The 12,705-nt window shown below is 47.6% G+C and overlaps 1 protein-coding gene across 2 annotated transcripts in view; it reads right to left on the reverse strand.

Annotated features, from left to right (window-relative positions):
- LYN (LYN proto-oncogene, Src family tyrosine kinase) overlaps window positions 1-7,580 on the reverse strand; it is a 106,326-nt gene extending 98,746 nt beyond the window's left edge. For both annotated transcript variants that reach the window (XM_018058501.1, XM_018058499.1), the window contains exon 1: window positions 7,484-7,580. The gene's annotated coding sequence lies outside the window, so the exon portion shown is untranslated. The remainder of the gene's footprint in view (window positions 1-7,483) is intronic.

The raw sequence follows: 12,705 nt of genomic DNA on the forward strand, positions 1-12,705 counted from the left end.
AAAGAAAGATGTAAAAAAGTAAAATCAGCATTCACCTATTACCCAGAAAAAATCAGTATTGAAAACTTTAGTATAAAAAAATCATTGATATTCATAGTTTATCACTGTGTCAACATAACTATTATATTTCAGAAATGGTAATATATATTACTGTTCAGCTTGTGTTCAGCTTTTTAAAGAACATCTTTCACACTAGTAAGTATAATTTAATTCTATTTTAAAGATATTTACAAGGTATAACATTCATTGTATGCCTGCTAAGTTGCTTCAGTACTATTCAATTCTTTGCGACTCCATGGACTATAGCCCGCCAGGCTCCTCTGTCCATGGGATTCTCCAGGCAAAAATACTGGAGTGGGTCACCATGCCCTCCTCCAGGGGATCTTCCGAACCCCGGGATCAAACCCTCATCTCTTATGTCTCCTGCATTGGCAGGAGGGTTTTTTACCACTAGCACCACATGGAAAGGCAGATGTATCTTAATTTGTGTTTGTGTAATAAATCTTATTGGACAGGAGCTTATAGAATAGCTGGGCTCACCTCTGTGCATTTTACTTTACTTATGTAGTTATTTTGGGGCCAAGCTGCTTGCTGGATCATAGTTCCCAGACCAAGGACTGAACCCAGGCCACAGCAGTGAAAGCAGAAAGTCCTAACCACCAAGTCACCAGGGATTCCTCACTTCTGTGTATTTTACATCTCACCAAGCTGGCCTCAGAGGACTGCCTGGGGTCACACTCCCCACCCACTACAAGCTGTGGGGAGGGGCTTTTCACCAAATTTTCTTTCTCTCTTCCTCTTTCTTTCTTTGCATACAGATGGATGTGCATTCTGGCACAAGATAAAACATGATGTTTCTTGATATGGATCAAGGTCAAAGAAGTTTGAAAGGTCACTGATCTACCCCAAGTATTTAAGGAGAGGCTGGTTGCTCAGATAGTAAAAAATCTGTCTGCAAATGCAGGAGACCCAGGTTTGATCCTTGGGTCAGGAAGATCCCCTAGAGAAGGAAATGGCAACCCTCTCCAGTATTTTTGCCTGGAAAATCCCCTGGACAGAGGAGCCTGGCAGGCTACACCCATGGGTGTCACAAAGAGCTGGCCATGACTGAGCGACTAACACGCAGAGCTTAAAGAATTTTTAAAACAGCACTGATCCACTGTAGTTAAGATTAAGAAATAATTATACTGCCTGAACATTAAAAGATTTCAAAACCTCTACTCAAGAGTTTTGTAATGATTTCCATGATGCAGAATTTCAAAACGAACATCTTTCTGTGGCTGAACAATCCAGCATGGTCATGGGGGTCTCCCCACCCCAGGAGGCTCTGCACTGAGGACTGGCTTCATTTGCTCCTCCCTCCCCTCCCTTCCCTTCCGCCTTCTCAAGGACCAACTGCAGAGAAGATGGTAGAAAGAACCCCAACCCAGAGGAAAAACCAGGGCTAGGTGGTGAGGAAGGTGGGGCTGCAGGCAAATGACGGGCCTGGGCCTTCGAAGCAGAAGGAAGTATCACTTTCTTGCGGCCTCCTGCTGCAGTTCTGTGCTCTGTGACCCAGCTTCCCTGTGGAAAGCAGAAGTGGGCCTCCCTCTCCAGACGGTCTCTCTGAGACAAGCTTCTCAGCTGCCCTCGCCCCTGTGTGGGTTAACATTTCCAGGAAGACTGGAGGCACCCAGAAGGCCCGGCACCTGGGAGACATCTCTACTCTGGCTGAAGGCAGGATGAACCCAGACCTGCCTTACCGTCTCACTGGGGACCCACACCAGTGCCGAAAAGCCACCATAGCTCCCACCAAACACTGGACCAGTGGAGAGAGAACTGGGGAGAGCTGACAATGAGTTTCCAACCAGCATGACTCGGGATCAATACAGAGAGTGATGTTAGATGCTTACCGGAAGGGAGGAGTGTGCAGCCATTAAAAAGAATGAAAGAAGGCTATTTGCAGCAACGTGGTTGGACCTAGAAAGTCACACTGAGTGAAGTAAGCCAGGCAGAGAAGGAGAAATACCATATGACATCCTTTATATGTAGAATCTAAAAAAGAAATGGTACAAATGAACTTACAAAACAGAAAGAGACTCACAGACTTAGAAAACGAACTCATGGCTGCCGGGAAGAAGGGATAGTTAAGGACTTTGGGAAGGTCATGTACACACTGCTATATTTAAAAAGGATAACCAACAAAAACCTATTATATGGCACAAGGCACTCTGCTCAATGTTATGTGCCAGTCTGGAGGGGAGGGGTTTTGGGGGAGAATGGATACATGTATATGTAGGGCTGAGTCCCTTTGCTGTTCACCTGAAACTATCACCACATTGTTAATTGGCTATACCCCAATACAAAATGTTTTTGGTGTCAAAAAAATTAAATTAAATTAAAAAAAAGAAACGGGGGAGTGTGGGCAGTCCCAACAATATCTGACTGTATCTCAAGTGTGAATGGTAAAAAAGGAAATGAGACACTTAAAGACCCTCTGAACCTCTCGATGAAGACTTCTTCCCCAAGTCCTATAGCTCATCAAGAGCAGAGCCCACACCAAGAAACATCCATCCAATGGTCTCTGTTAACATATGCCCATTCATCCATCATTTTATGGAGCATCACTTACACGTCTAAGCACAATGAAGAAAGAACACAGTCACACTGAGGTTAACCAATAATGGTCAATTCCTATCAATGCATGGCTTGCAGGCTCTGTATGACAGTGAGAAAGGAGTTGAAGAGGGGAGTTAGAGAAGAGAGACTGGACATACGTTGATGGTGAATAAAGCAGAGATAAGTAACCAACACTTTGGAAGAGTTCTATAAAAGGAAAATTGTATTCTGATTATAAATACAACTGTCATTAAACAGCTTGGCAGCAAATCAGGAGTGTTGATGCTTAGTCAGTACTAAGATGCAGACAGTGACTGCAGCCATGAAATTAATACGCTTGCTCCTTGTAAGAAAATCTATGACCAACCTAGACAGCGTACTAGAAAGCAGAGACATTATTTTGCCAAAGGTCTGTATAGTCAAAGCTTTGGTTTTTCCAGTAGTCGTATACGGACGGGAGAGCTAGAGATGGCTGAGTATCCAAGAATTGATGTTTTTGAACTGTGGTGTTGAAGACTCTTGAGAGTACTTTGGACTATAAGGAGCTCAAACCAGTCAATCCTAAAGGAAATCAGCCCTGAATACTCACTGGAAGGACTGATGCTGAAGTTCCAATACTTCGGCCACCTGATGCAAAGATCCGACTCACTGGAAAAGACCCTGAGGCTGGGAAAAATTGAAAGCAGGAGGAGAAAAGGGGCAACAGAGAATGAGAGGTTGGATGGCATCACCAACTCAATGGACATGAGTTTGAGCAAGTTCCGGAAGATGGTGAAGGACAAGGAAGCCTGCTGGCGTGCTATAGTCTATGGGGTCGGGAAAAGTCTGACACAACTGAGCTACTGAAAAGAACAACAACAAGGCAAAGTGAAGGTCAGGACAAGACTGAAGAGAAAGCCCAAGAATGAAGAACCAGGGTGATAACAGCCCCTGCAACCTGCCAGCATGGATGAGCCTTTTCCACACATCATCTCAAGTAACTCCTGAAACTTGTTGTTCCAAATGACAAGACAGCACTTCCAGCTAATGTAGTCAAGAGAATCTGAAAGAAGGTCCGAGTCTTTAAACTGGTGTGTTTCAAAAATTTGAATCCCTCCATGGGCAGACTTCCCTCGCAGGTGTCAGTAAATAATCTGTCTGCAATGCATGAGGCCTGGGTTTGATTCCTGGGTGGAGAAGATCCCTTGGAGAAGGGAATGGCATAGATACCCACTCCGGTATTCGCACCTCAAAAATCCCACTGACAGAGGAGCCTACAGTCTGTGGGGTCACAAGAGTCAGACAGGACTTAGGAACTAAACCACCACTATGGGGAGATTTCCATACTATTTTCTATACACGGGCTTCTCCCCCAAATGGGAACTTACTCAAAATAAATGTCAGAAATGATGAGAGACTGAACTCAAGGTTTCACAATTTAAGTATCAGGAAACCAGGCAGCTGTAAGAAATCTTTCAGTACTTCTGATCAACTTCCTCTTCCTTGTCCTTCTTCTCATCAATCTTAAAAGCTGGGAGGGAATGTTTATTCATTATAGGAGTGTGGACTTAGGATGAACCTGGTCCACAACAGGAGCCCAGGAAGGAGGCTGTGTGTTTCCACATGCATCCCATGGGCCCTGTCTCCTCACCTTGTATATTCCCCTCGAATGACACCTCTCACTGTTATAACAACCATACAAGGAGGCTTGTAGGGTTTATAAAGAAGCTAGAGGGAACTTTTTTAGAAAGTATTATTGAGTATTTCTGTACCGTCTCAGAGGCTTCCCAGGTGGCTCAGCGGTAAAGATTATGCCTTCCAATCTGCAGGAGACTCCAGTTGGATCCTTGGGTCAGGAAGATCCTCTGGAAAAGGAAATGGCAACCCGCTCCAGGATTCTTGCCTGGGAAATCCCAAGAACAGAAGAGCCTGGTGGGCTACAGTCCACGGGGTCGCAAAAGTGCTGGGCACGACTTAGCGACTAAACAACAACACACTGACCCATAAGCATGGAACAGTCCTGAAGGCAGTCACTAGTGCTGCTCTGACAGTGACCAGGACAGATGTCATCTGGGGAGTTATCAGGGCTCCCCCTTCCCTGAGCAGGTAGCAAAGTTGAAAGGCAGAAATTCAGCTCGACAGAACAGCCTCCGCACCCTGCTCACTGGTCCACCTGCTCATTTACTCTGACAGTCCCCTAGTGCAGACCATCTCCATATGACAGAAGAAGATGACCTTGTGATTCTGTCCTTAAAATGTTTCTTAAATGATGAGTTCGTTTCTTTACTTTTAAGTAATGGAGTACCTACTACAGATCCAAAGGCAGAAAAGTGGGAAAAGCTCTCAGAGTTGGAGTGGGAAAACATACCTACTAGGCCCAATGATGTCACTTAATCAGGCCTGTGACACTGGTCATGCCAACCCCCCCCCCTCCGCCTCTTTTTTAGGTCCCTGCCTACTGCGCAGGGTTCTGAGAGGTTTGGAGGTTATCAGCGTTCAGAAGGCTTCAGAGCCCTGGATTGACAAAAAAATCATCAGTACCACCATTGGCAGAAAGAGCCAAGGAAAGGTCTGAGACTGTCTCTGACATCAACATGTCACTGATAGCATCCCAACTAGTGATGCAATGACCTTTTCTTTTCAACTCTCCCCATGCCTGAGGACGTGGAGGTCACAGATCAGTGGTGTGAGTGGGCCACAGCAATGTTCCATGCTGAGGGGCATGTGCTCTCATTTGTGCAGATTTTAAATGAATATGGGTTCGTTTATGGATAATATGATTTCACGTTGTAATTTACAAACCCATATTTTCATTTGAACCAGTTTGCATCTCAAAAGTTTTGGTGATTTTTTTTTTAATACAAAAATAATGGAACTAAAAGGCTTTGGGAATCATTGAATCACTACCTCGCTGGACCATTTTCTGCTAAGAGAATGCCATGAGCAGCAAGTACTCTACAAACCTTTCCAACATTGATGATTCTAGGATGTTGTGTGTCTTTTTGATTGCATAACGGCTTGCCCAGATGTCAGCTTTGCAGGCTGCATCTTACCACTTCAAATCAAGACTTCTCTCTCAGTGTTCGAAGCGTGGAAACTAGCCCTGAGTGGAGAACTCTAGCGCTGGGATAACCTGACAGTCAACTTCCTCCAATTCCCATTTTAGAAGCCAGGACTAGAGGGCCAGTGGGCTACAGATACCTTAGGGGCCAGCCCTGTTCCTCAGACTTGCACGGAGTGAGGTTTGGAGGAGACCCTCCTTCCTTCTTCCAAGCAATCTTGACCATGTGACAGGCACCAGGGCTGGCGTTCTGGACAAACCAGACAAAGCTGTTTGCACAGACATTTCGTGTAGTGGTGAAAACGGACTATACACTTATGGGCAAATCATAATATAATTCTAATTACCATTGTGAAGGAGATGTTGATGGGATAAATGGTCCAAGTAATTTATCCCAAATCACAGTTCTGAAAAGTGATGGAAGACACCCAAACTCAGGCTTCCTGGCTCCTGGTTTCTCTCCCTTCTCATCGGCTGCTCTCTATTCTCTCAGGAAGAAGGCTACCCCATTCTGCATCCAAAGAGGACCAGTTACCAAGAGTCTCTTGTGATCAAATTAAATGACTTCAAGCCTCAAAAGACTGACTTCAAGAGAGAACTAGGAGCCACCTGAATCCTACCCTTTTCTATCAAAGCTTACCTTATCAGGACAGATTGGGAGGACTCAGTAAGTGCCTATTCCCCTCCAGCCTGCTTTAGAAGGTGCTGGAGAGAGAGACCCACCCCTTACCCCCATGCCGGCCCTTCTGAACCCTACAGCCAGCTGGAGGTAGCCAAGAAATCAAAAGTAAGTCAAACCTCCTCATTGGCTTGTTCTTAGCCTGAGTCAGACTCCGGGCCCTGCTTTGGGACAGTAAATCACTGGTGTATTTATTATGCAGTGTATCAGTAAGGTCAAGTGGCTAAATTGGATAAGCCGTCTTAGGTTTAAAATCTTCAAATTGCAAAGAATCAGGGAGCCTCGTTGTTATGGATAAATTATTTGCAATAATAACAGCACAGTTTATGGAATGCCTAGTATGTGCTTGGGGCTTTACATGCAATAAATAGCTCAGAAGGTAGACAAGGAAACCCTAACCTAGAATTTCAGTAACGGGCCCCAGTTCACACTTAGCTAGGAAACTGAGAAGCCTGGGTTCAACGAGTTTCTGAGATCACAATAAGTTGGGTGGATTTGGGGTAATTCAAACAGACAGACACACGCATACATACACTCACCCCACGATCACGCTTGCTATTAGATGGAACATAACAAATGCTCAGCATCTCGAAGACACCGCAGTGGCCGAGATAACGCAGGAAAGTGGGAACTGACGCTCACACCCTTCCCCCAAGGCGAAGGAAAGGCAACCCCTGAATTCTTAAAATAACTCTCGCTTCCTCTCGGCCGCAGGGGGCTCGGGGCTGCGGCTCCGCAGGCTGGGAGGCGCCGGGCTCGGCGGGAGGGTGCGCACCGCCTCCCCCGCAGAGCCCGGACCTCAAGCTCCGCCCGGGCCCCGAGGAGTGCAGATGCCCGCGGTTCGCGGACGGGCCCCGGGCCCGGAGGGGATACCGGACTGTGCAGGCCTGGGGTCCCCCGGGGATCCCCGCCGCGCGCGCGCTCCGCGTGGAGACAGGCTTCCCCGCCCGCGCGGGGACAGCATCCGGCCCTAGGGGCAGCGCCGGAGGGCCCCGCGGTGCGCCCGCCCCGCCCCTGCGGCCGGGGCACTGAGACACCTGCGGAGCCGCCCGCCCCCGCGATCGCGCTCCCGGGGCCGTCTCCGCAGGCGGAAGGCATCCGAGCGTACTCACCGCCCCGCCGCGCGCTCCCCACTCCACCCTGCCCGGGTCCCGCCCGAGACTCACCAGCTCCGTGTGTGAGTCGCGGGGCGGCGGCGGCGCTCCACGGTGGCCGGGGATCCGAGCTGGGGCCGCGACGGGGCGGCCCGGCGGGGTAGGACGGGGCGGGGGCGCGCGGAGTGCGGGGTGCGGGCGGGGGCCCGGGTGGCGCGGCCGCCCCGCCTGCCGCGGGCTGGAGGCTGCAGGGCGACCGGCCCGGAGGCGCCACGGCCCGGAGCGAGCGGCGGCGGCGGCCCGGAGCAGCGGAGGAGGAACTGGCCGTCGCCGAGCTGGGCCGGGAGGTCCCAGCTACTTCCTGGTGCTCGGATTTGCATACCGCGCCTGGAGGGCGGGGAAGTGACCGTTTGGCCCCTGCCCAAGGTTTGGGGCGCTGGCGTGGCTGTCGCGCAGCGCTTTGAAGGTACGGAGACCTGCGTCCCGGTGCGCAGAGCCGGGGAGTCTGGAGACGGACTGAAGGGTCTTCCAGGAGCTCGCCCGGCACCTGGCGTCCTCACAGCAAAGGAGCCCCTCGCGTCTCCGTTCCTTCCCTTCCAGCCTACTCCCCAGTGTTAGGAAGAGGGGTGCTTCTGGCAGCAGAGGGGGCGCTCAGGTCCCCCAGCATTTGGAGTCCTCTGGAAAGAGGATGCTCCAGGTCTCCGTTAGTTCTTAACCTGTAGAGTCTCTCCTTCATGGTGTACTCGCGGGCGTACTGATGAGGGTGGAGGTGGCCGTGGCGTTAGATGGTCTGGCAGTTACCCGGTTCCTTAAGACTTCAATTTCCTCCTGGAAAAATGGAGACAGGGCTGCTGGGAGTTTATAAAGGGCACTGCGCCTTGCACAAGGTCATGGTCGCTGTAATCTTTCCCTCCTACCATCTCTGCATCCTTGCGTGCTGCACATACCTGACCAGTATTTGTTGAAACAAGACTTCATCTTCAAGCTCATGGTTCAGCTGAATAAATACCACTTACAAACCCAGGATAGAGAATCAGTGTCCGACGCTGTGGATACCCACGTGTTTTAAGCAAGATTCCTGCTCCCTGGAATCCCAGCATTGCACTGCAGCTCAGAATTTACACGGAAATAATTAGTACCCTGTAGTAGATTTTGGAGTTTGTGTCAATAGCAGACACCTGCACAGGGCCTATTGGGAGCCAGACATTGTTTTGACAAGCCTAAGCTTGTCAGACGATAACCTTTTGTTAACAATGTTCTTAGGAGGCTGGCCCCACCTGAGTCTGCAACCACAGTCCTAGGGGCAAGTCTAACATCTTGTAACGTAACCATCGAGTAGTCACTTATTACTGGTACCAGAGGACAAAGGTCTGCAAACTACCGCCTTATCCAACAACACTAAGTAGTGTCGTTTCTACCGATGATGATCACTGGTATGTAGTCAGCTTCTTGCTGAAGAGGAGAGATTGGGTGACCTGCTGGAAGTGTTGACTATCTTGGATCCTACTGAGTAATTCACTATGTGAGAGCCCGTTTCCTGGACTTTTCTTCAGAATGACCTTTCAAATATCTTGGCTTTAATTTAAAATATCTGCTATTACCAGTGAGTCCTTGAGATCCTGGCTAAAGGCATCTGGCAGATAAGAACAGCACACAGAATGTTTGGTATTGGTTAATCCATCTAGAAGGTCTTGCCAGTTTTTGTTTTTGTTTTTGTTTTTTGATAAAAGGGCTCTTGAAGTAAGAAACAAAACATCATTAGGGAAGGTCCAGTGGTTAAGACTGTGCTCCAAATGCAGGGGGCACAGGGTTTGATCCTTGTTCTGGGGACTTAAAAAATGAAACCATCAGGCAGAGCTAGGCTTACATCAGGCTCTACCATTTCTTCTTCTTCTGCCTTTTTTTTTTTTTTTTTGGTGGTAAAAGTAAGAGATCCCCAGAAGCGTTATTTATTTATTTTCAATTAAAAGCTGAGTGCTGAAGAATTGATGCTTTTGAACTGTGGTGTTGGAGAAGTCTCTTGAGATTCCCTTGGACCACAAGGAGATCCAACCAGTCCATCCTAAAGGAAATCAGTCCTTGGGTGTTCATTGGAAGGACTGATGCTGAAACTCCAATATTTTGGCCACCTGATGTGAAGAAATGACTGATTTGAAAAGACCCTGGTGCTGGGAAACATTGAAGGCGGGAGGAGAAGGGGACGACAGAGGATGAGTTGGTTGGATGGCATCACCGGCTCAATGGACATGAGCTTGGGTAAGCTCCTGCAGTTGGTGATGAACAGGGAGGCCTGGCATGCTGCGGTTCATGGGGTCACAGAGTCGGACATGACTGAGCGACTGAACTGAACTGAACTGACTGAATTTTATTTTTATTGAATGATTCTTTAAATTCTACAGTGCTTTACAGTTTTCAAAAGTTTCACACACACGATATAATATAATCTCTTAATAATCACTTTTTGTTAGTCCCCTGCCCCTAAAATGACCCTCCTCAAGCTCACCCACTTCTCGCTCCCCACACCCAAGTGTCCTGGCTAAATTCATCTCTATTCATCCAGAGAACGTACAGTGTGTGATACTCACCACTGTCACAGCGTGGACTTTCCCCGGTGCCCCTGTTCCTCTCTGGAGCTGCCCTCAGGGGTTCAGGCTCCTCAGGGCAACTCTAGGACTATCTGCGGAGGGCCCCCAGGTTGGCTTTGCCTGGAGGGGCAGAGTGGAGGCTAAGACTCTCCATCTGACTCTCACAGTCATAGCCATGGACCTGAGCAATAATGCAGGTCAGTTGTGCTCAACTGAGTGGCACCTGAAAATCACCAGTCCAGGCCTTCCCAGGTCTTCATCTGTTTTTTAAATTTTTATTATTTTATTTGTTTCTTTTTGGCTGCCATGCACAGCATGCAGGATTTTAATTCCCTGACCAGAAGTCAAACCCGAGCCCCCTGCAGTGGAATTGCTAAGCCCTAACCACTGGACTCAGAGAAGGTGATGGCACCCTACTCCAGTACTCTTTCCTGGAAAATCCCATGGACGGAGGAGCCTGGTAGGCTGCAGTCCATGGGGTCGTGAAGAGTTGGACACAACTGAGCGACTTCACTTTCACTTTTCACTTTCATGCACTGGAGAAGGAAATGGCAACCCACTCCAGTGTTCTTGCCTGGAGAATCCCAGGGACGGGGGAGCCTGGTGGGCTGCTGTCTATGGGGCCACACAGACTTGAACACGACTGAAGTGACCTAGCAGCAGCAGCAGCAGCAACCACTGGACTGCCACGGAATTCCCTTCCCAGGTCTTTAAAGGGAAGTCTGGGGGGGACCCAATCATCAGATTGTTCCAGTGAGTAGCCATGTTGGGGAGCTACTCGGAAAGACCCCCAGCCAATTGTTCTGGGAGAATGTGGGGCAAACGTGCAAAACAGATGGGTTTCTGCTTCTCACCAGTGTTTCTAGCAAAACACACTGGGAGGCTTTTCATCTGATGCATTTAGCACTGATGAATCAAACAAGTTGTTTGAAGTGAGGAAATCATAAAAGTGATGTAAATGTGCCTTAAGTGTTTTACTTGAACTTCAGCTAAAGTGCATTCATCCAGGGAATTCCCTGGCAGTCCACGCTTCTATTTCAGGGGGCATGGGTTCAGTCTTTGGTGAGGGAATGGGATCCTGTATGCTGTGCAGTGAGGCCAAAAAAAGAAAACAGAATTAATTAAATAGTATATTAATTAAATAGTACAAATTAAAAGTACATTCATTTACCTCAGTGTCCCAGCAGGGCGTTTCCAAATTCACCTTGCTTAGGTTGCATGCGCTGGAATTGAACTCTGACTGATATCAAAGGTCAGCTCAGACCCTTATATAACAAGACTGCCTATGAAGTTCAGGCTTCTCAGCCTGAGACACCTCAGACACAGCGCAGCAGGCCTGGAAGCAAAGAGAGAAATCAAGGCTTAGTCCTCCTAAGTTCCTTTACATTTATAAAGGAAGATCTAAGCTACCTGAATAAGAAACTAATAAAACTGAGCCAAACAGTACAAAACTAGGATTGGAACCTTATCAAATTTACAACAAAGTTAATTTGTTGCTCAGTGATAGGCAAGATTGTTCTACATGGTAATGAAACCAGTAATAGTAACTATGTCTAAGAAATTATCCTCCTCGGAATGCTATTCAGCCATAAAAAAGAACGAAATAATGCCATCTGCAGCAACATGGATAGACCTAGAGATGACCATATTAAGTGAAGTAAGTTGGACAGACGAAGACAAATATCATGTGGTGTCCCTTATGTGTGGGATCTAAAATATGACACAAATGAACTGCTCTACGAAACAGAAATGGGCTCACAGATACAGAGAACAGACTTGCGGTTGCCAAGGAGGGCATGCGGCAGGGATGGATTGGGAATTTAGCATTAGCAGATGCAAAGTATTGTATATATCTATAACCGAATCACTTTGCTATACACCAGAAACTAGCACAATATTGTTAATCCACTAGGAGCTTGGCAGGTTACAGTCCAGGGGTCACAAAGAGTCAGACATGATCGAGCAACTAACACTTTCATTTTCATACTTTAATAAAATAATTTTTTGAAGCAAGAAATTATCTCCTATAGTCAGGTTGGGGGTTCTTGGAATCTACCAGGGAAAACCCAAAAGCTAATTGCTTCTGACTTCATTTCTCTGAGGAGGGGGTCACATTGCCACCTCCCCTTCCTTCCTACCTTCTGGTCGTCAGCAAGGATGCCCAGATCCTCAAATTAAGTTGGTCCCAGAACCCTAGGATCTGCCCTGATCTCATGTTTAGAGGTGCCAAACCCATTTTCTGAGTGCTCCTCTGGTGTCTAGGAACTCAGGTATTTGGCTTTTCCTGATTTCAGACGTAGAGATAAGTTCCAAAGAGAGCACAAAGGCTTACCAGGTGTCTTCTGCAAGATTCTTTGTCTGTGTTTAGCCATCTTTGCTCTCTGTGTCCACTGTAAGGTTCCTATTCTTCATCAGACTTCTCCCCAGACAGCGTCCTTTCATGATTCTTGCCTGAGTCAATGGTCACTGTGATGGTTTCCAAATGCTCTATCCCATGACTTTTGAACTAAAAGAACTTTTTGAAACTGGATGTGTCAGTTAAAGGAGGTGGGAAGAATTTGGAAAAACAGATGGCAAGGATCAGACAGAAGGGCATAGAACCACTTAATTTTCATAGCAGTTTCATGATGTTGTCTAACCGGAGAGCTTTCTTAAGGCTGGTCAACATTAAATACTCTAGCAGTTTAGATGGAGGAACAAGGGGTCACA

This window comes from Capra hircus, chromosome 14 (genome assembly GCF_001704415.2).
Source record: "Capra hircus breed San Clemente chromosome 14, ASM170441v1, whole genome shotgun sequence".
NCBI lineage: Eukaryota > Metazoa > Chordata > Mammalia > Artiodactyla > Bovidae > Capra > Capra hircus.